We start from the raw sequence: 19,611 nt of genomic DNA on the forward strand, positions 1-19,611 counted from the left end.
AACGAGCAAGAAAGACAACATGAACACAGTTGTTAAGCGGTGGCACTTGGAGGGCATGAATGGCTCTGTGGTTAAATTGTGCATATAATCATCTTCTGAAATGTCAGCTTGCAACTTCAGTGATGGCTGCGTTTTTATAGCCTTGGCGATGCAACAGCAGACTGTAACCTGTCTGCCCATCTGGCAATATCTCAGATCCAAGATCCATTTATACTCAAGTCCAAACAACTGCCATGGATGTATTCATTTATTCTACAGACATTTACTGAGTGCATCCAGCCTGATCTGTGGGGTGCTGTGCTAGGGCTGGGGGTACCATGGTGGAAAAGTACCTGACCTTCTGGCTTCCCTGGCCCAAAGGATGTTGGCTTTGCAAAGAGAGAATCCTCGGGTTTATGCATTTCTGCTTTTTCTGCTGCCCTTTTTAAAAATAAATCTCATGCTCCAAATCGTGTTTTGAGTTAGAAAGAATGTTGTAAAGTTAAGTAAATGAGCTATGATCTAAAATTAACAGATTTCACCTCCATGGAGGTGAGAAAGTATAAAACAGAGGGTGCCAGAAGCAGCACCGAGTGGCCCCAAAACAAAGAAGGGAGGGCAGGGTGTGCACCTGCCTGGCACAGTGGAGGCTCTGCGTTTAGTCTCCTCATCCTGCCTATGGTGGACCAACTCCCACAGAGCAAAGGGACAGTGTTGGGGTGCAGTTTTAGCCAGCCCTGACATGTGAGCAGAAAGCCCAGTTACCGTGTGATCTAATAGTTGGTCACTTCTGTAGAAATCAGAAAAATAAAAAAAAGACTTGTAAGAAAATCTTCAATTCCCAGCTTTGACAACGTCAAGATAGTGGGTCCATATTCACCCCGCCCGTGAGCCCCACATTCTCCAGGGGTTCTAAATAAGCGGTGCCCTACAGCCAAATCTTTATGGTAGCACTTGTGAGCAACATCTTTTTAAGGAGCTTTAGAGTTTAGAACTGCTATCCCATTGACTTGTTTTAGTTTGGTTTGGCTTTGCTTTGTTTTTTGAGACATTGGAGATTGAGCTATGTCCCTAAGCCTTTTTAAAATGTATTTATTTTTTATTTTGAGACAAGTCTCACTACATTGCCCAGGTTGGACTTGAGCTTTTGATCTTCCTGCCTCTGCTTCCCAGAGCACAGGAGTTACACACATGTACCACCGCAACCAGCTCTTGTCTTGTTTTAGGATCTTCATGGTGACCCTGAGAGGTGGATAGGAAGGATTTTACAGGAAAAAAACCTGAGTCTTCACCGAGCTGTAACTCAGTCCTAGGGGCTCTAACTCCCACTTAATAGACTCTGTCCTCCACCTCCCTCTTCTCTCCCCTCCCCCTTCCCTCCTCTCCTACTCCCCCATCCCCACTTCCAACTCCTTTTCCTCCACTCAGGCTTGGCTGTGGTCAGAGACAGGTGGTGTGGGTCACCTTATCCATCTGTGTTCGTTTCTGGCTTGTCCTCCTCTTGTCCCTAGCACCTCCCACAGTACCTGGCCATTAGGAAGTGCAGTAAGCCGTCTGACCAATGAAAAAAGCAGCAAACACAAATGAATGGATGAATGACCGAATCCATGCTTTGTGGTTAAATGAAGGCAGCCGTGGACTTACAATGGAAGGCAGCTTTCCGAAACCAGTCCTCTGCCACCGTGACAGACTGCCCCAGGGACAGGCTGACAAGCAGGGCCTGACGGTGAGGGTGAGGGTGAGGGTGACAGTGAAAGAATCCATGCCACAGCTTCTGTGCCTGCCTGTAAAGATCTCATGGGATGGAGAGACACTGACAGCTGCCGTGCAAGTAAAGGGAGCGAAACTAAACAATTAGGAAAATGCTAGTCCGAGAGTAGGAAGACTTCTGAATATCAAAACCACCGATGCAATTAAATCAGAGTGGACTTAGATCAGCAATCAGTAACATAAAGAGAGCAATAGTGTAACGAGGTTGCTTCCACATAGGTTAGGGCAATGATTTCCGGCTCCTTCTTCTCTTGCCCCCTCTGGACTTTATGCTATAAGGGCCTTAAAATGCTCTCCACCAATTATTCTTCCTTCTTCTCCCAACCTTGATTCGTTCACTGAATATTTATGGTCCTAAGTCATCTTCCTAGAGCCTGTGAAAGACCCCCAAATTCACTGCCCCCCCCCCGATCCTTGACCCTGCGGAGTTTACAGCTGCGTGGAGGAAAATGTAGACATGTGAATATAAACCACATACAGTCAGACATCACTGTACACACAGAGAGTCCCAGGTCCCGGTAAACAGCCCCGTCTCCACACGTGGGCATTTCACATGCGTTGCTCTGTGTAATCCTCACAGCAAGGACGAAGGAAGTCAATGGTTGGGGCCTCAAAGAGACAATAGTGTCAGTGGAATTCCATTTCCCTCCATGTTCTAACCTGCTCTCCCTAGAATTCCAGTGAGCGGGGTTTCCAGGTGCAGGGAACACCAGAGGGCTCTCAGAGCCCAGAGGAAGGAGCCTGAAGGGGACATTTTATGTAACTTGTGGAGGACGACGGTGGCCTCTGTGCCCCAGGAGCTGTGAGGAGCAGAGGATGCAGGAGCAGCTGAGCAGCTGGGCTGCAGGGCAGTGCCCAGGCCTCACAGGCACCATCTGCAGAAGGGGGCGGGGGATCCAGGAACTTCAGGGAGTCTGGCTGGAGCTGGCTTCCTCCAAGCCCAGGAGCCATCCAGGGAACCTTAACACAGCCCCTGAGCCAGCTCTGTCCCGTCAGTGCCTGGTGCAATGCCGCATGCTCCCTCTGCTGCCTGGCTGTGCTCAGGGCTGGTCCAGGCAACCCCTAGAAAGGGAACCACATCTCGAATAGTGGGTCATGTTTTGCACAAAGCTGCTGCTCAGCCCTGTCCTGCTGCCTGCCTTTTAAACAAGACCAGCCAAGGGTGCAGACCATGCCACTGAACTCTGCCCTCATGATAAGGAAAAGGAGGGAAAAGCATCCCTCTGGCCCACTTGGCCCCAGTCTCTCCTCTGTGTATAAAGACATCATGGGGCAGACGGGCTTTGCTTTGGATCTTTGAACTTGAGCTGGAATTGGCTCTGGGCAGTATACTTGCCCAGGTGAGTCTCAGTTTTCTCTGCAGCATAAATGGGGTGATGATAATCCCCTCCCAGGTAGAGTTAGGGACAGATCCAATGAGATGATGCTATGTTTTAGACCTAGAATATTCCCCAAATCTCTTCTGTGCTCAGAGAGGAGACATTTAAATAGTGATTGGACCACGAGGGCACCATACCCCTCAACAGATTAATCCACTAATGAGTCCGCAGCTAACCGTGCTGTCAGGCGATGGGGTGTGGTTGAGTTAAGAAGATTTATCTCCCTCCTGGGTTCCTCCCTGCTTTCTCTGCTTCCTGGCCACCATGCTGTGAGCAGCTCTCCTCCGCCTGGTCCCCTCTGCCATGCCTTTTCTGTCAACCATCCACAGAAGATAGCTATGAGCCAAAATAAGCCTTTCCTCCTTTGATTTGTAGGTATAAGGTATTGTGTCATAGCGACAGGCATGTGACATGGATGAGTGATTAATAGAAAATGTGCTTTGTTAGTCTTTCCCCATGATAGTGATTACTCTGGTACACACTAAAAAAGACTTCTCTTGCAGACGCCAGAGGTGCTGTTTGATTTAAGTCCTCCCATGGGGTTCGAAACCAAGGGAGAAATGTAGCAGAATATGTTCTTATGAAATAACTGACAGTATGGGCGTATTTTTAAATCACCATTCTGGGAAAATAAATGTCAACAAATCTTCAGAAGAGTGCCTTTCCCTTTCTCCCCCATCCCTGTGCACCATGGTCTAAGGTAGGCTGTCCTCCCTGAGAGCTGACCCAGGGCCCTAGCTGAAGGTCACCAGCGTCTCTGCATCTAGCTTAACAGGTCTCTGGAAGCCACTTCATACTTCTCTGAGGATGAAGAGATGTCCCTGACGCTGTCCAGCTAAGCACCAAAGAATTGTTGTCATTTTATGATTGCAAAGCAAGCCACGCTTATTATCAAGCAGGAATTCTCTGATAACATGGGGGAGCCTGAGCCTAGCACCTTCTGCACGTTCAGAACAAGAATTGCAGAGTTGTTCCTTCCACAGAGCATTCTGCTCTCCAGCCGGGCTCTGTAACATCCAGCCACGGAAGCAGAGGCCACTAACCGTGTTCCTGCTGCAGGGAAGCCGCATATGTGTCCTCCCAGCCCTTGCATGGTTTACCTTAACACTGCCTTCCCGACACAGACTGGTGGGCCCGAAACTCGGCTCTCAAAGAGCCTCCTTAGCACTGTTTCTACAATAAAGTGGAATGGCTCCAGAGAAGCCACGGAGGCCCATCAGGAAACAATACACACTTTTTAAAGGTCCCAAATATGTATTTTACACAGTAGAAGAGAGCAGCCTGGAAGAAGTGAAAGTCTTTTGACTAAATAACAAGGAATTGTGTAACCCACACTTCACCCTTCAAAATGGTTTAGTGAGTTTGGGAAAGCTTGAGGATTAGTACGGACCTGCTGCCTGGTGTCTGGCCAAGAGGAAGGTGGCGGGAGGGGCCCCTGGGTGAAAGTGAGTATTACTTCTTTTAGTTCATATCCGCTATGGCAAGGGGCCCAAGGACCAGATGGGGCGATGTGAGCACACACCTACTTAGGAGAGTTTCAACCTCTTTAGAAAAGAATGCTACCAGGAATGACTCTGAACTAATGTGAACATGTTTAATGCCACTGCTTTATGTGCTTAAAAATAGTTGAAATAGGGGACATTTATTTTCTTATAATTAAAATATATAGGAAAGAAAGAAGTATCTTAGTCACTTGCATTGTTGCTGAGATTTAAGACCTGACACACATAGCTTAAAAGGGAAGAGGGGTTTTCTTGGGTTCAAAGATCTCAGTCAGTTCCAAGGTGGAAATGGTGTGGTGGAAGCAAGCTGCTCACCTCATAGTGCCCTGGAAGCGGAGACAGAGGAGGAGCCAGGGAGGGAGCCATACCCTTCCAGGTCACACTGACGATGTCCCCCTTCTAACCTGGCCCCCTCCTAACAGTTCATTCAGTCTTGAACTCCTCTGTGAGCATAGTGCCCCCATAATCCAGTCTCCATCCAAAGCCAACGCTCTGAACACATGAGACTTTTGGAGGATGTCCCCGACCTAAACCATAGTACACTAGCAGAAAATTTTACACCATGAAACTTCAGGCAGGGCATTATCAGAAGTATGCCGTAACTCTACCTCCAGGCTCTGTGTATATGACATATGTGTGTAAGATATCTATGTGTGTAAGGCTATGTGTATAAGGTGTCTGAAACACAAAGGAATTCCATGTTTCAAGTAACTTCCCTTCCCCAAGATACCTCATTATGTATATGCATATATTCTAAAACCTGAAAGAAACAATACAAGATCTGGAATAGTTTGGGTCCTAAGCATTTCAGATATGGGATCCTTAACCCACAGCTATAGTCTAAGTCCATTGGCATGGACCCTTTCTCCTAGGTCTAGAGTGAGAAGCCCACGTTCTCCCATGGGTTCTAGCTTGGACGTTTCTCCCTTCCTCCTCAGGAGCGGAGGATGTGACTCTGCCCACTGTGATGGGGATGGCTGAATAGAAGCCAGTTTGTTGCCTCTCTTGCTCTGTGTCCAAGATGTGACTATAGAGGAACGAAGCTAATCAGTGCCTCTGGGCTCACAGCAGTCCGTGAACTCCAGAAAGGGGCCGCAGGGAACCAGACTTCACAGAGCAGTGACAGCACAATCAGGACCGCACTGTAAATTACAGCCTTGACCTATTAGCATTGCCTACTGTGTTCCTGCTTCTGAATTCATCCTTTCAGATGAAGTCAATAAATTTTACAAAGGTGAAATATTTAAATCACAGGTCTATAAATTACTTCTTTACTTAGGTCTTTATCACTCTGTCGTAAGCCTTTAAACTGCTATGAAGCTGCCTCTTTTAGGCCAAGGACAGGAGTGCTCTGTGTACCTAATGTTTATGTTCATTTAATTCATTCCCCCCCCCCGTTTATTATGTGCCTCATACACATGACACCTCAAAACAAGAGTTAAGAGAGATCTATTGTGTAATTAGCATCATTTTTAATATTTGCCACCACTACCCACCTTATACATTTGTTTTTACAAATATGTGTTCCTATAGGTACACCAATACCTTCTTATAAAATTCCTTTGGTTAAATTAAAGACTTCCTGTCCTGCACAGAATATGCTGGTGATGTTAACTTCTGTCAGTTCTTCAAGAATGTTTAAAACTGATGACATGTGACAATACAATCTAGGTCCCTCTATCACTCTTAAATGTTATCTATATGGCTACCATGCTCATAGACTCAGAGCTTCGTGACTGAACTGAACTAAAAGGAAATTCTGGTACCACAAATAATACATTTGACAGGAGAAAAGAGAAGCTTCAAACAAGGAACATCTTTAGTGGCCTCAAGTGTTTCCAAGTACTTAGCTCTCGCTTCTCTGGGCCATGCAAGTGGGGGCCCAGCTAGAGGAACATTTATGGGTAGTTCAAAGCCAACAGATGTTCATTTTGTTCTATTTTGTTTCGTTTTGTTTAAAACCAAGCTATTAGCTGCTTTTAATGGGAGTTTATTTAAACTGTGATATCAATTCCTTTTGTTCTGTTTTAAATCTCTCAGTGTTGGAGAAAACTAGCCAAAGCTCAGGGAGATGTCTTGGCATCAAGACCCTAGCAGTGCAGAACCCCTTCCCACCCTGCCCCTGGGACTGTCCCACCCAAGCCCTTTGGCTCTCAGGACTTGAACTTGCAGAGCCAGCTGGTGCTGCCTGACCAGCTGCTAACTCTGGGCTCTGGGCCCCGATCCCCAGCCAGCCGCACCACGCCGCCCTCCCAGTCACAGCCTCGGTCTGCACTGGTGAGCTGGGCTGGCTGCCTTTTGCAGACCACATCTCAGCCAGATAAGCTCCTCTGCTGCCGCGGAAAGGTTAATGTGCTCCCGCTAACCAGAGCAGCCTGCCCTTTCTGAGCATCCAGCTCTCTGCCCTGTGCTGGCTGGTGGCCTGCAGAATGTAACCATTTCTGCCGGTGCCCCTGTCATGGGCTGCCCAGGATCAGGCGTCTGATCCACACAGTTCCAAGCGGATTTCTCAGCCCTGCTCCCTCCTGTAACGCTCCTTGGCTTTTCACAGTGGCTCCCCCTGTGAAGCATCGCCCAGCGTGATGCTGGTCATAATAAGTTCAAGCTTTTGCAATAGAGAAGGGAACAAAGAGGTAGAGGGAAGGCAGAGGAAGGGGAGAGTATGAGAAAGGGATGAGAAAAGAATCGAGATGTATGAAGTACAAGTGCCAACTCCCTACAAGGAATGTAATCATGATAGACTGCAAACATGTACTCATAAAAATAAAAAGTTTTTAAAATGCCAGAGCAGACCAAATGCTTGCTCACCAGCTCTGATTTAGCCAGTTGGACAAGGGCTGGATGCAGCCCATCCCGGGCCGACCATCCAGAGCTCTGGCAACTCCTCGCTTGGCCTCGCGATGGCTCTGTCTGCCCTGCTCACAACCAGGAAGTCAGGGTGCCACTTCAGGCTGCAGATCTGCATTTTAAAGTGGAGACAGAAGGCCCTGGCCAGCCCCCTAATCCTGGTGCTGGGAAGAAGAGCTGAGGAAAGTAACAGATCCTACGTGAGCCTAGTAGATCAGGGTGCTGATTGCCTAGGAGAATCTGCAAAGGAGGTCCAGGCCCTCCCCAGTCATCCCAAGCCTGTGAGCTACTTAACCACAGTGCTGAAAAGACAAGGGGCCTTCAGGATATTGGAAGAGGACCACAAAGCCATGGATTACCCATCCCTCTCCCAACTTCAGGGTGTGAGGCTTCCACCTGGCCTCTTGCAATTACCATCCCATTTCATTCCCAGAAAGCCCTCTGGGCAAATGTCATTATCTTCCTCTTAGGCATGGAAAACTGATACCTAGAGAGGTACAAAACACAGTAAAGCATGATAGAGCACTACTCTGCCGTCAAGGATACATTCCCACGTTGGTAGGAAAACGGATACAACGAGACCATAATGTTAAACGAAATACATCAGAACAAACTTCACTACTACTTGGTGCTTTTATATGAGAATTCCAAGGCATAGAGAGCAAAAGAAAAGGCAGGTAATGGGAACTAGGAAGAGGGATCCTCTGCAAGGGGGAAAGGGGCCTGGAGAAAGAGGGAAAAGGGAGAGAGGAGAGAGGGGTAAGGAGAAGAGTGAAGATGTGTCACGCACATGGACCAGTTCCTCACAAGGAATGCAGTCATTATACACCAGCAACACAGACTTGTAACGATAAAGATAAAAAATAACACAGTGCAGGGACAGCTGGCTGGAGCCCAGGCATGCAGGTAGCCAGGTGGTCTCAGGCAGAGAGGGTGGCACAGCGCACGAGTCCACTGAGAGCCTCATCTCCTCCAGCATTACTGCAACCTCTCAGTGCAGGACAGACTTCAGCGCTATTCTGAGCTGCACTCACAGCTCCAACTGAGGACCCAGGACCCGGGGCTGCTCCACTGTCCCAGCCACAAGGACCAATTCTGCTGCTGCGGGCATGGTCGGTACACACGCCTCCCCCAGGACTGTATACCCGACAGGGCTAGGACACCAGCCATCTGCCTGTGTTCCATACCAGAAGCACCTGAAGAGCACAGTAGCCGGTTGCAGACTGATTTACATGATGAGAAGGGGAGCCTGAGGCGGCCGTTTCCTGAAGGTCTTTTTCCTTCTTCCAAGCCGGAGAGCTGGCACCAGCACTTGGGAGTGAAGTCAAACTTTGCTCTCCTCTCTGTAGCAGTTCTGTGCCCTGCATCGTTCAAAATGTGGGCCTCAGCTCTGCACTGTGGCTGTGGCCGTGGCCACTCATTTGCCCAGCTTGTTTGCTTTGCAGTGAGCTCCGGAGGGGTGGACACAGCGCCAGCTCCCTGGAGGTCAGGGGACTGAACAGGAAGCCCCAGAAGGCCTTTCTCCCTTTGCCTGTGTCCCCACAGCCCCCTCCAGTGCCTCTTGGTGGCTCGTGGACACGCTCGCCAGCCCTGATCTGACCAATGAGACGGGGCTCGATGAAGCCCAGCCTGGGCTGAGCACGGACATGCGGGCTTTGTTTCTGAGCCTTTGTCCTCTGTCAAAAGAGAAGAGTAATATCCACCCACACCTGCCTTCTGCAACAGGGTCAGAGCCTAGGAGATGCTGCAGGGAAAGAGCAGTGTAACACAAGCACTGATTACTATTGTACGTTTCTGGGTAATACCACTGCCACCTAGAAATGCTCTGGAGTGAGTGCCAGCTGGGATGACACTGGAAGGTTCCCTTTTTACCTTTAATACTTTTTATTTACCCTCGACCTAGGGTCATGGGTGATTTTTTTATCCAACCGTAGTTAATGGGATGAGGTCCACAATTGCCAGAGTAGAGACTGTTATAATATCAAAGCAATTACAGAAGTGGTGATTTTCATCCAAAATTATTTTAATTGCCTGAGACTCTGACTTTTAAGATCCACAGAGAATTCTTTGTGCTTCTAAAACTGTCCCCATCGGGATATAGTGCCCCATACCTGTCATCCCAGCACTTGTGAGGCTGAGGCAGGAGGATTGCTATGAGTTCGAGGCTAGCTCAAGCTTCCTCATGACACCTTGTCTCAGAAGATCCAAAACACTGTCCCTGCCTTGGCTGCCTGGAGCTGGTTTGGGAATTGTTCGAGGAGGAAGAGGAAGAGGTTTCTATCGGTGAGCAAGTGGGGGCATTGAGGCAGATGAGAAGCTGAGTGGATTAAACACAGAAACTGCACCCCTGAGAAGACATCCATGTGGCTCTCACAAAGCCCAGCCCGTGGGTGTCACTGTGGACTGTGCCTCTTTATACTTGTTAACACAAGTGTAAAATTGTTACTTTAATTAGTAACTAGGCTTTCTGTGTTAACCCTCCCTTGTGAGCTGCACCCCATGTTTCCTCAGCAGACATCCGGAGTGGCCTCCCCATTGGGCAAGCCTCACACTGATAAGGATCATCCGTTTAACACGAGAACCTGGACAAAGCCAGAGCTCCTAAAACAAATGAGGGTCTTCCTGGGCTTCCCTCTCTGAGATAGTCTCACATCAGAGGTGTCAGGCCATTTGCACCCCTGAGCAGCCTCCACAAAGGAACTAGCAGGGAAGCTTGCACAGACACTCAGCCTTACCTCATTTGTTAGGAGCAGAATGTTCGTGTGCCCTTCTTCCCCCAAATTGTTGCACTGAAGCCCCGACCCACAGTGATGGAGGCTTCGGGAAGTCATCAGACTTAGGTACAGTCGTGAAGGAGAATCCCCCAGAATGAGATTAGCATCTGCTAAGGCTCGTGTCCAGATGTGTTCCTAAAGCTTCATGCAGTCATAGGCTAGAGTTTTTCAGAGGTGGCTGAATCTAGAGTGTGTGAGGCTGGAATTGACTCATGGTGCAGTGCTATGCTCAAGGGCAATAAGATCAAGGGTGTCAGTGCTGCCTGCCCTAAGTAGCCTGGATAAGAAGATGTAAGAAAACTGTGTTTGCTACCTTCTACACGCCATGAATTGTTTCTCCTCTGTGATGCCCCTCTGCTAAACCACCCTGCCTTGGAGCCAGCCAATTATGAACTGAAACCTCTACAAACTTTAAGTCAAACAGAATTTCCTCCTTTAACCTTGACTGTCAGGTATTTTGTTTCATCAATAAGAAAAGTAAGTAAGACAGCATCCTTATGAGAAGAGACCAGAGTGCTCTCTTCGCATGCACAAAGAGAGCACATACACACTAGGCAAGATGACCCCTCTGCCAGGAGAACGGTTCTCACCAAAGACCAAATGCATTGCCACCTTGATCCTGGATGTCCTAGCTTCAGCAGTGAAGTCTTCTGCTGTTTAAACTATTCAGCGTGAAGAATCTTGTGTAGCAACCTAAGCAGACTGGCAAGCTGCCTCCAGGGATATAGGGAGGTCTCTAGCAGGATCTAAGGGATGGGGATGTAGCTCAATGGTACAGCACTTGTCTCACATGCATGAGACCCTGGATTCAGTCCCCACTGGCAGAAAAATAAAAAATATGGCTTAAAGTTGAAGAATTGCCTTCCAAAGAATTTTCTACCTTTTTGTAGTATCTCAATAAAACTGATGGCAATGGCATATGAGACCTTGGGGGGGAAAATTCTAGACTTTCAGTGCAACTTTCTTTCAGTGAAAGACCACAGAGACAGCTTATCCCTGTGAAGCTCCAACTTTATTACCAAGTATGTTCTATTAAACGTAATAACATCTTCTACCATTGGGATTATTGTTTTTCCAAATGCAACAGAACGCAGGTTTGGGTCGTAGCATTCAGCAGGTTCCCACACGCTGAAGTCTGTAGTTAACTGTGTTCTCTCTACTGTGGTGCTGGAACACAGCTGGCACATTTCTTTTTAAATACTGCTTTTTGTTGTTGTTGTTCAGGAATCGAACTAAGAACCTCACACTTGTCAGGCAGGCTCTGTGCCACTGAGCTAAGTGTCCGGCCTCCAGCCCATTTCTTTTTATAGAAATTCTAGCCTCTTCATATGGCCACTTCAGAATTCAAAATGAGCTGGAGGGTGTTTCAGGCATAGAGATGCAAACAGCGCTTCATTCTGCTGGAAAAGTGGTCAGAGGAAGCCTGCTTTTCATCCCTTCCAACGCACGCAGAAGTTCCAGAGGGAAAGGTTTTAGCCCTGAAGTCCGGGACTCTGGAACAGACCCAGAGACTTCTTCACCACCCCTTTGTCTTTGTCTCAGCCTCTCTTTCATCCCAATGTCTGCCTGGTCTCATTACTGTTAAGGTTCACTTCAAGCAGCCTGAAATAGGAATCTCCCAGCTCAATTAATTGTCTTCCCAAAGCTCGATTAATTGTCATTAGTCTGGTCACCTGTCATCCCAGCTAGGATCCTGTCATGCAGGCCAGAAGACATTTTGCAAAAATTGAAGTGGGAACTCTCCCACACATTGTTTCAGGGTGATGCTCTGGGTAAGTGTCATTTGTGCCCCTTCGGTCATTCATCCACATGCACCCCTCCGCTCAGCGCGGTGTGTGCTGGGCATCACAGGCCCTCCCATCAGATGGTAAGAAGGTCATGAGCCAGAGATTGCCAGGTTTAGCAAATAAAAGTCCAGGAACAATGAATAATTCTATAGTAGACGCATGCCCCAATATTGCCAATTATTATCGCCTGAAATTCTCATCTCTCTGGGTGCCCTGTGTGTTCTCTGGCAACCCTGTGCAACCCTATTTTCACTCAAAGGCCTTTCAGAAGAAAACATTCTGTAAAAATGTTCGGTCTCTGTTGGAAATTCTAAATGTCAGGATCTTGAAGGACCATCTGTGTACATAAGATGGAGGCGACTTACAGCACAATCCAGTCTCACCCTTCCAGAAAGCTTCCTTGAAAGTCAATTTTCTCTTTCCAAACAACAAAATGAGGTTGGAGGTGTAGCTCAGCTGTAGAGCACATGCTTGGTATGGTGCGAGACCCCCAGATCAGTCAGATCAGTCCCCATCACCAAAACCCAAATACACAAAAGCACCAGACTAAGCATTGTGCTTCCAGCAGGAGCAGCGTGAGTTGCCTCAGCCTCCCACACGTGTGTGTGTCCCTGTATGTGTGCCAAGGACATTGAGCTTGCCACAAGAGCTGGGCATAGAGCAGTGTTTTGAACTACTTTCTCCCCTCCCACCCACGCACCCTATGGGGACCATGAGACCCCACCCTCCGCACTGTCTAAAGTCTGAGCTCCTGCCCTGCCCAGTATGGCCCAGGGGTGCTATTTATAATTTGTATTTTCACAGTTATTTGTGCAAAAGACTGTTTCAATCAAGTGGAAGCCAGTGAGAATTCTAAGTCCACTTCCTCCATGTCTGTGATGAAACTAAAGGAAATTTTTTGTTGACCTCTTTTGACAGCAGGTGACAGGCAGGCCAGCATCTCAGCCCCGGCGTGTGCCCCTCGAGTTGCAGGGTTCTCATTAGCCAGGCTGCACATGGGTGACACTTCCTTTCAGACTGTCTTTCTGAAGCACTATTAACTCCCTTGGTTATCACTTCATATTAATTATTCATTGACTAACTTTATTCCAGCAGTAATTAATGGGGTAAGTTACACAATGGAAGTGGTAGTAAATATTATAAAAGCAATTACTGAAGTGGTAATTTTCATTCAAAATTGTTTTAATTACATGGGACTCCCGACTTATTTAAAATCTGGTCTCCACGGAGCTCCCAAACCTGTCACCACCTTGGTTACCTGGAGATAGTCCAGGATCTGTTCCTCACCTTTTACATGAGTGAGCAAGGAGAGCTATTCAGACAGGAACCCAGTGAACAGAGGCAGGACCTGGGCCCCTGGAGGGCTGCAGTCCCCAGAGCATCACCTGTGGAAGGGGCATTTTCTTCTAGAAGACAAAGGTACCTCAGGCAGGACCAGCCAGCTGTGTCATCTAACAGGACCGGTGTTCAGGTAGCCTCCAACTTACCTGGATGCTCTGCAGTCACCGTCTTGTAATTCTTGGTATTTCATCTTTGAATTTGTGTATTTTAAGTGAGGTCTCAGAGGACATGGAGGATGCGCCTGGGTATGGAACATTTGCTCACATGGGGACCCTCTCAGCTGTCAGCCCCTCTGCCCAAGGCCCTGGCTCCACCCAGCCTTCCCTTTCCCACCACCATCTCCCTGTCCAGCAGGGCATGGATTCATGCCATGTGCAATGGGCGCCTATGCCCAGGTCATAGCAGTGGCAATTTCCCCCAAGCTGGCCACACAGCATCACATCCAATGGGCAGCTGGGAGGGAGACTCTCTCTGTACCCTTGCCCAGGACTCTAGTACATCCCACTGCAAACGTTCAGTACATCAGGGCTTGCCTGTCCCTTGTATTGGTTGGACCCATGAGACACAGAGGCCTGACTTCACTCACTAACCCCAGCCAGGCCTCCCTACATGTGGCATCACATGTCTGTGCTATGATGCCTGGAGGGGAGCCCAGCAGCTGGCTGCAGGAATCTACACTCACCCTGCAAGTATCCCGGTGCCCAGAGGGCACAGCATAAAATAGCAAATGAGGACGACACCAGTCAGCTGCAAGACCAGGGAAGAGAGTGGAAGCTTTGTATTTCAGAGTCCAGACTGGCATTTCTGTCCTGCCACTGGAACAAGGAGCTCACATTTGCATTTTGCTCTGGGCCCTGCAGGTGACAGGTACCAGCTCTAGGGGCGGGTAAGCTGGTCATCATGTCTGTTTGGCATCCGGAAAGGCCTTTCAAGATTTTAAGTCCAAATGGAGTGTTTCTTTAAAGCCTGTCTCTGAGGTCTCAAAAGCACTTTGCTCATGTGGTCACCTAAGGCATACAGTGCCAGCTCTGCTGGTTTCCAGGTACCTGCCTCCCCCCCGCCCGCCCCCAGCCCCATCCACCCACAGTCTCTGAGTCATCTTTCCTTCTTGTAAAAAAGAGTAATTCTGATCAGCGTCAAACCACAGCATCCATGAGGGCTCCCTGGCTCACAGACACCTCCAGGTCCATGTCATCTGCCTTTGTCCTGTGTCTGTCCAGCCTGGCTGTGCCTTTCCTGTCCCCATGGTGAGTGTTAAGTGAGCGGGCAGGCTACAGCCCCGAGGGCCTGCCTCGTCCCATGCAGTGGCCACACAGTGATCCCTCTCATCAGGCAGGCTGGGCTGGGGGTTTTATGGCCCCATGTGTGCTGTGGCGATGCTTTTCTTGTTCTTGGGCAGCTCCTCTCTGGGAGTAGGCTGCTGCCACCCTCTGTGCTAATTGAGCTGGGAGTCACAGAGCCCAGCCATATTGGCACCACACTCAGAAATAATAAAGCAAATAAAGTTATATCGACCACATTCTAATCTATTCCTTTCCCCCGTCTTTTTCTGACCTTCCACTTTCTTCTTTGCTCAGCTTGCGGGTGCAAGCTCCTTTCTCTTCGCTGTAGCCTTAGAGAAATAAAAGCTGGGTTTAACATTCCTTCCCCTGTTGCCATTGTGATTTCCTCCTCACACACACAGGCTGGACAGGTTCTCAGTTGCAGTATGTGGGTGTCGTTTCAGTCCAGAGCACCCCCAGCAACCCTGGAAGCTCAGCTTCCTCCACAGAGGAAGTGCAGAGGGGGCCCCAGGGATCACAGAGGAACCTACCCACCCATGCTGGTTTTCCGGTCCCTCCAGCAGTGGCTGTTCCCTAGTGCAGCTGTGGGTCTCTCTGGTCCTTTATCATCTGTCCCCACTCAGTAGGACCTCACTTAAATTACATGCAGACTCAGCCCTGCACACCCAGCAGGTTCAACCAACCTCGGCAAAAATGTTCAGAAAAGTAAAATTTCATCTGACGGACAAGTACTGACTTTTTTTTTCTTGTCATCATTCCTCAAACAATGCCCTATAACAACATATTCTTAGAGCATTTGCATTGAATTGGGTACCAGAAGTCCTCTAGAGATGGCTTAAAGTATCCATGAGGACATGCATAGGCTGTGTGTAAATAGCCAGGCACTTTCTACAAGGAACTTTGAATTCTGGTACGAAGCAGGTCCTAGAACAAATGCCCATGGACTTGGAAAGATGCATATTTGCTTTAAGAACCAGCCATCCCAATCTCTTGTTGATTTTTCTTATTAGCTATGCTCATTGTTACCCATAGATTCAAATAAGGCTCACTGATAAAGGACCCTGTAAAATGGAAGGGAACATGGTTCTGCACTCTGGCCCATACTCATTTCTACCTTCTCCCTACACACCTGACTTCCTGGTGCCCGCTTCTCTGCTCACTTTTCCTGGAGCTCGCCCCTTCTCAAGCAGGATTGAAGGGTCTCCCCTACTTGGCATTTCAGGTCCTGCTCAGATCTCACTGCCTTCTCAGACTCCTTCCGGAAGCTTCAGCCCTCCTTCCTCCCCTGGTCTCTGAGTAGGAATGAGAATTAGATCACAAAACCGGGCACCCCCCTCAGTCTTCTCTCAACACTTTCCTGCACTCTCCCACCATGCCACACACCAGGTAGGGCCAGGGCACGCAGCCCACAGTGAAGGCAGGGAGCACCGGAGACTCAGTGACAAAAAGACCCTTGGTGACCAAAAACTACCATCCAAAGTGGCAGGGCAAGCTGGCTGCAAGCAGATGCCTTGAAATCTCCTCACGCGCAGCAGGATGGGCAGTTTCCACCTGTGATACACTGAGCCTGGCATTGCAGGGCTCAGGACGCTCCTCACATCTATCAGCACCCATAAGCCCTGGCTCCAGGACCCCCCACCCACAGGTCCCAGTGTCCCTCAGTTCACAAGTGTTTTCTAGAACATGGCATAGTATTTGCGCAGAACCTGTGTACATCCCTGAATGTTTTAGGGATCACCTCTCGGTGACTTATCAGACTCAATGTCACATAAATGCTGTGTATATAGTGGTTATACTCTATGATTTAGGAAATGGTGACCAGAAACATGATTCTGTGTATGTTCAGTACAAATGCAGGTTATTTCTATTTTCTGAGTATTTAGATCTGCAGTTAGCTGATTCTGTCGTTGCAGAGGCCATAGTTAGAGAGTGCTGACCATTCTTAGAGGTGGTGGGAATACCTCTGATCGCCTGCCCTCCCAGAATTAACAAAGCCAGGAATTTGGTGGCCTATGCTCAGCTATTGCTCAGTATTCCTCTCTGCAAATTGAGGAAGAAAATGCCAGGTAGTGATCTCAAGCATCAGCCCAGGGTCACCCACGAGTAAAGCCCTCAGGTCTCCTCCAGTGTCCTCAGGTCCTGGCCTCCCCACTGCTCGCCAACCTGAATGGAGAAATGAAGAAGAATTTTTAAATATAAAATAGCATGACTTCTAGTAAGAAGTTCTGGGACTTATCAGTTCTTAGGATAAATTACTGAAATAAAGACATTCAATTTTGCTAGTATTTCTTAAATTCTACTCTTATGGTTTAGGTCTAGAATGTTCCCCCAAAACCTGTGTGTTTAGAACTGGAACTTGTGAGAATCGCTGGCCTGTGAGGGTGCTGTACTGATCGGCAGGTACAGCCATGGTAGTTTCTGACGCTGTGTGCTGTTGAGGGGGCAGGGTCTCGTCCAAAGAGGCGGTCACTAGGCCTGTGTCCTTCAAGACTACATCTTTCTCTCTCTCTCTCTCTCTCTCTCTCTCTCTCTCTCTCTCTCTCTCTCAGCTTCCTGACCACCATTGATATGAGTAGCTTCCCCACCATGCTCTTCCACCATACCCTGCCTGCCTAGGGGCCAGATGACTATGAATAAAAAATCTGAGTGAAAATAAACATCTCCTCCTTTAAGCTGTGTTGCATATTTCATCATGAGGAAAGTGAATAAGATGATTCCCATGGTCAAAGGCTGTTAGAAGTGAGAGGAACCTTAGAATCATCAGACCCAAGCTCATCTGGTTTTGACCCTCAGTGAAGTTATATAGCGTCTGCACCTTGGGGTGTAGATCCCTGGCTACCTGGCTTTCTTCTGGAATCTTGTGATGTAGCCTATTAATAACCCTGTTGGTCATTATCTTAGTCTGTTTTCTGCTGCTATAACAACAGTGGCTACTTTGTTCTAAAAATGAATGGCTTATATGGCTCACAGTTCTGGTGACCAGAAAGCTCAAACAGCATGGCACTGGTGTCTCTGGAGAGCCTCTGGCTGCATCACAACACAATGGCAGACAAGCTGAGAAGGGCACACGTGTAAACCAGATGCAGGAGATCAGAAGGGGCCAGGCTTGCTCTTCTGTAATGACCCACTTTCATAAGAACCAATGCAATCCTTCAAGAGTAACACTGATCCTTTCCAAGGGCAGCTCTCCCTGACCTACTCACCTTCTGCTGGACCCCATCTCTTAATAGTCTGCCGCTTCACCACATGGCTGTGGTAGGCACCCACCCTCAAGCACATGAACCTTTGTAAGATGCTCAACCCATGCTGAAACCATGGCAGCCATGGAACCCATATGTGGCTCATTTTATGTCTTGTTGCAGCTGTGTGTGAAGAAGAGGCACATGATATCCTCATCCCTTGCCAGGAGACCCCCATCCAACCCACTCTATCCTGAGGGAAATCTTCAGGGCAGAGTTAGTGTTACAATTTGAGTCTTAATGTCCCCCCAAAGCCTCCTGCAGCCATGGAGGCAGGCTTCTAGAGTTTGTGAATGATTCATGGCCCAGTGCTGGGATTGTGAGTGTAAGTGCTGCCTCCAAGTGGGTGTGGCCTACATACACTATAAAAGACAGAAAGAGTCTTCTCTCTGTGTTCCTCCCCTTTTGTTATTGTTGCTGTTGCTGTTTTCCACCACCATGAACTGTTCCCTCTGCCATGTGCCACTCTGCCTGGGAGCCAGCTGATTATGGACTGAAACCTCTACAAACTGTAAGCTAAATAAACCTTTTCTTCCTTAATTTGGGTGTTGGATATTTGTCTCAACAACAAGAAAAAAAGTAACCAAGACTGCTGGAGACTTGGTTATTCTTCAGTCCTAAGGGGTGACTCTCTAGTGTCAGTTTGCATGTCACCCTTGTGTAGAACAGGTCTAGTAAACACACATGTGGAATTCAAGCCAGTGGAACCTGAGGGGCGATCCACTTAACATGGGAGGGCAGACTCTGTATCCCTCCCTCTGGATGTGGTCAACTGTGTACAGTTGTGGCAGTCATGGGAACCACCAGAGAGAAAAGATGGAAGGAGCCTGGATGCTGCGAAGGCCTCTGAGCTGCTGAATTAGCCAGTCCTGGAAACGCCCCTCCCTGAGGCCTCTGAGGATGAGCCATGCTTGTCCTTATGGGTTTTTGCTTATTTTAGTTGTGGCTCCTGTTCTCTGTCACCAGACACGGTGTATCAGCACTTCTCTGTTAACAGAGCCTCTGCACAGGCTTTACCCACAGCGCTACCTGTGGAGACACCTGAATGATATTTTGCAAGTTTGCTTGACAGTCCTCACCCAAGGAACAACTCCAGCTCAGTGTATGACAGCTAACAAGGTCACAGCTGGAGCTGATGCAGCCACAAGTTGAGGTCTCAGACGCCGTGATTTGGTTTCCTTAAAACTCCCTTCCGCTCATCATCTCTGCATCTTCGGCTCCTGGGTGAGATGCAAATTAAACACCGCATGCACTGACACTCAGCAGCTCACTTTACTTGCTTCAAACACGGGAAAGAGGTGCAGTCGGTTTGTTCAGCCAGAGCTCAGGTTAGGAAGAGGTTGCTAGAACTCAAGATCCTGAAAGATTTGGGTGTGGCCATCACTCTGCCCCTACTGCCCAGCCTTCCCTCACCTGGTTCAGGATCAGAGCCAGCAGATGCTGTGTATTAAAGCAGCCAGATTTACAGGAAGGAAAGAGGAGACTGCAGAGAGAGCGTGTCTTACAAAGGCAGTGGTGTGGTCACGCAGGCACAGTGGGACCGTGGCCTGGCCCAGCTGGCCCTCTGGCTCCTTCCTGAGCAGACACTGGATAGTTCCATGGGATGACCTGCTGTATGGTGCAGGTTAAGAGGCCATAGATTTGGACTGGGTTTGTAGCTCAGGGGTAGAGTGCTTGTGTAGCAAACATGCATAGCATGCATCCACTCCC

General features: G+C 48.5%; 1 protein-coding gene and 1 long non-coding RNA gene across 13 annotated transcripts in view; one reads left to right on the forward strand and one right to left on the reverse strand.

Moving 5' to 3' along the window:
* Positions 1-8,991, reverse strand: part of LOC134471354 (uncharacterized) — a 55,654-nt gene extending 46,663 nt beyond the window's left edge. The window contains exon 1 of the long non-coding RNA XR_010040767.1: positions 8,665-8,991. This is a non-coding gene — a long non-coding RNA (uncharacterized LOC134471354). The remainder of the gene's footprint in view (positions 1-8,664) is intronic.
* Aff3 (ALF transcription elongation factor 3) overlaps positions 1-19,611 on the forward strand; it is a 502,385-nt gene that overhangs the window by 424,823 nt on the left and 57,951 nt on the right. The gene's annotated exons all lie outside the window — the stretch shown is intronic.

This window comes from Cavia porcellus, unplaced genomic scaffold (genome assembly GCF_034190915.1).
Source record: "Cavia porcellus strain 051 isolate PalLab524CR breed Dunkin Hartley unplaced genomic scaffold, mCavPor4.1 scaffold_18, whole genome shotgun sequence".
Taxonomy (NCBI): domain Eukaryota; kingdom Metazoa; phylum Chordata; class Mammalia; order Rodentia; family Caviidae; genus Cavia; species Cavia porcellus.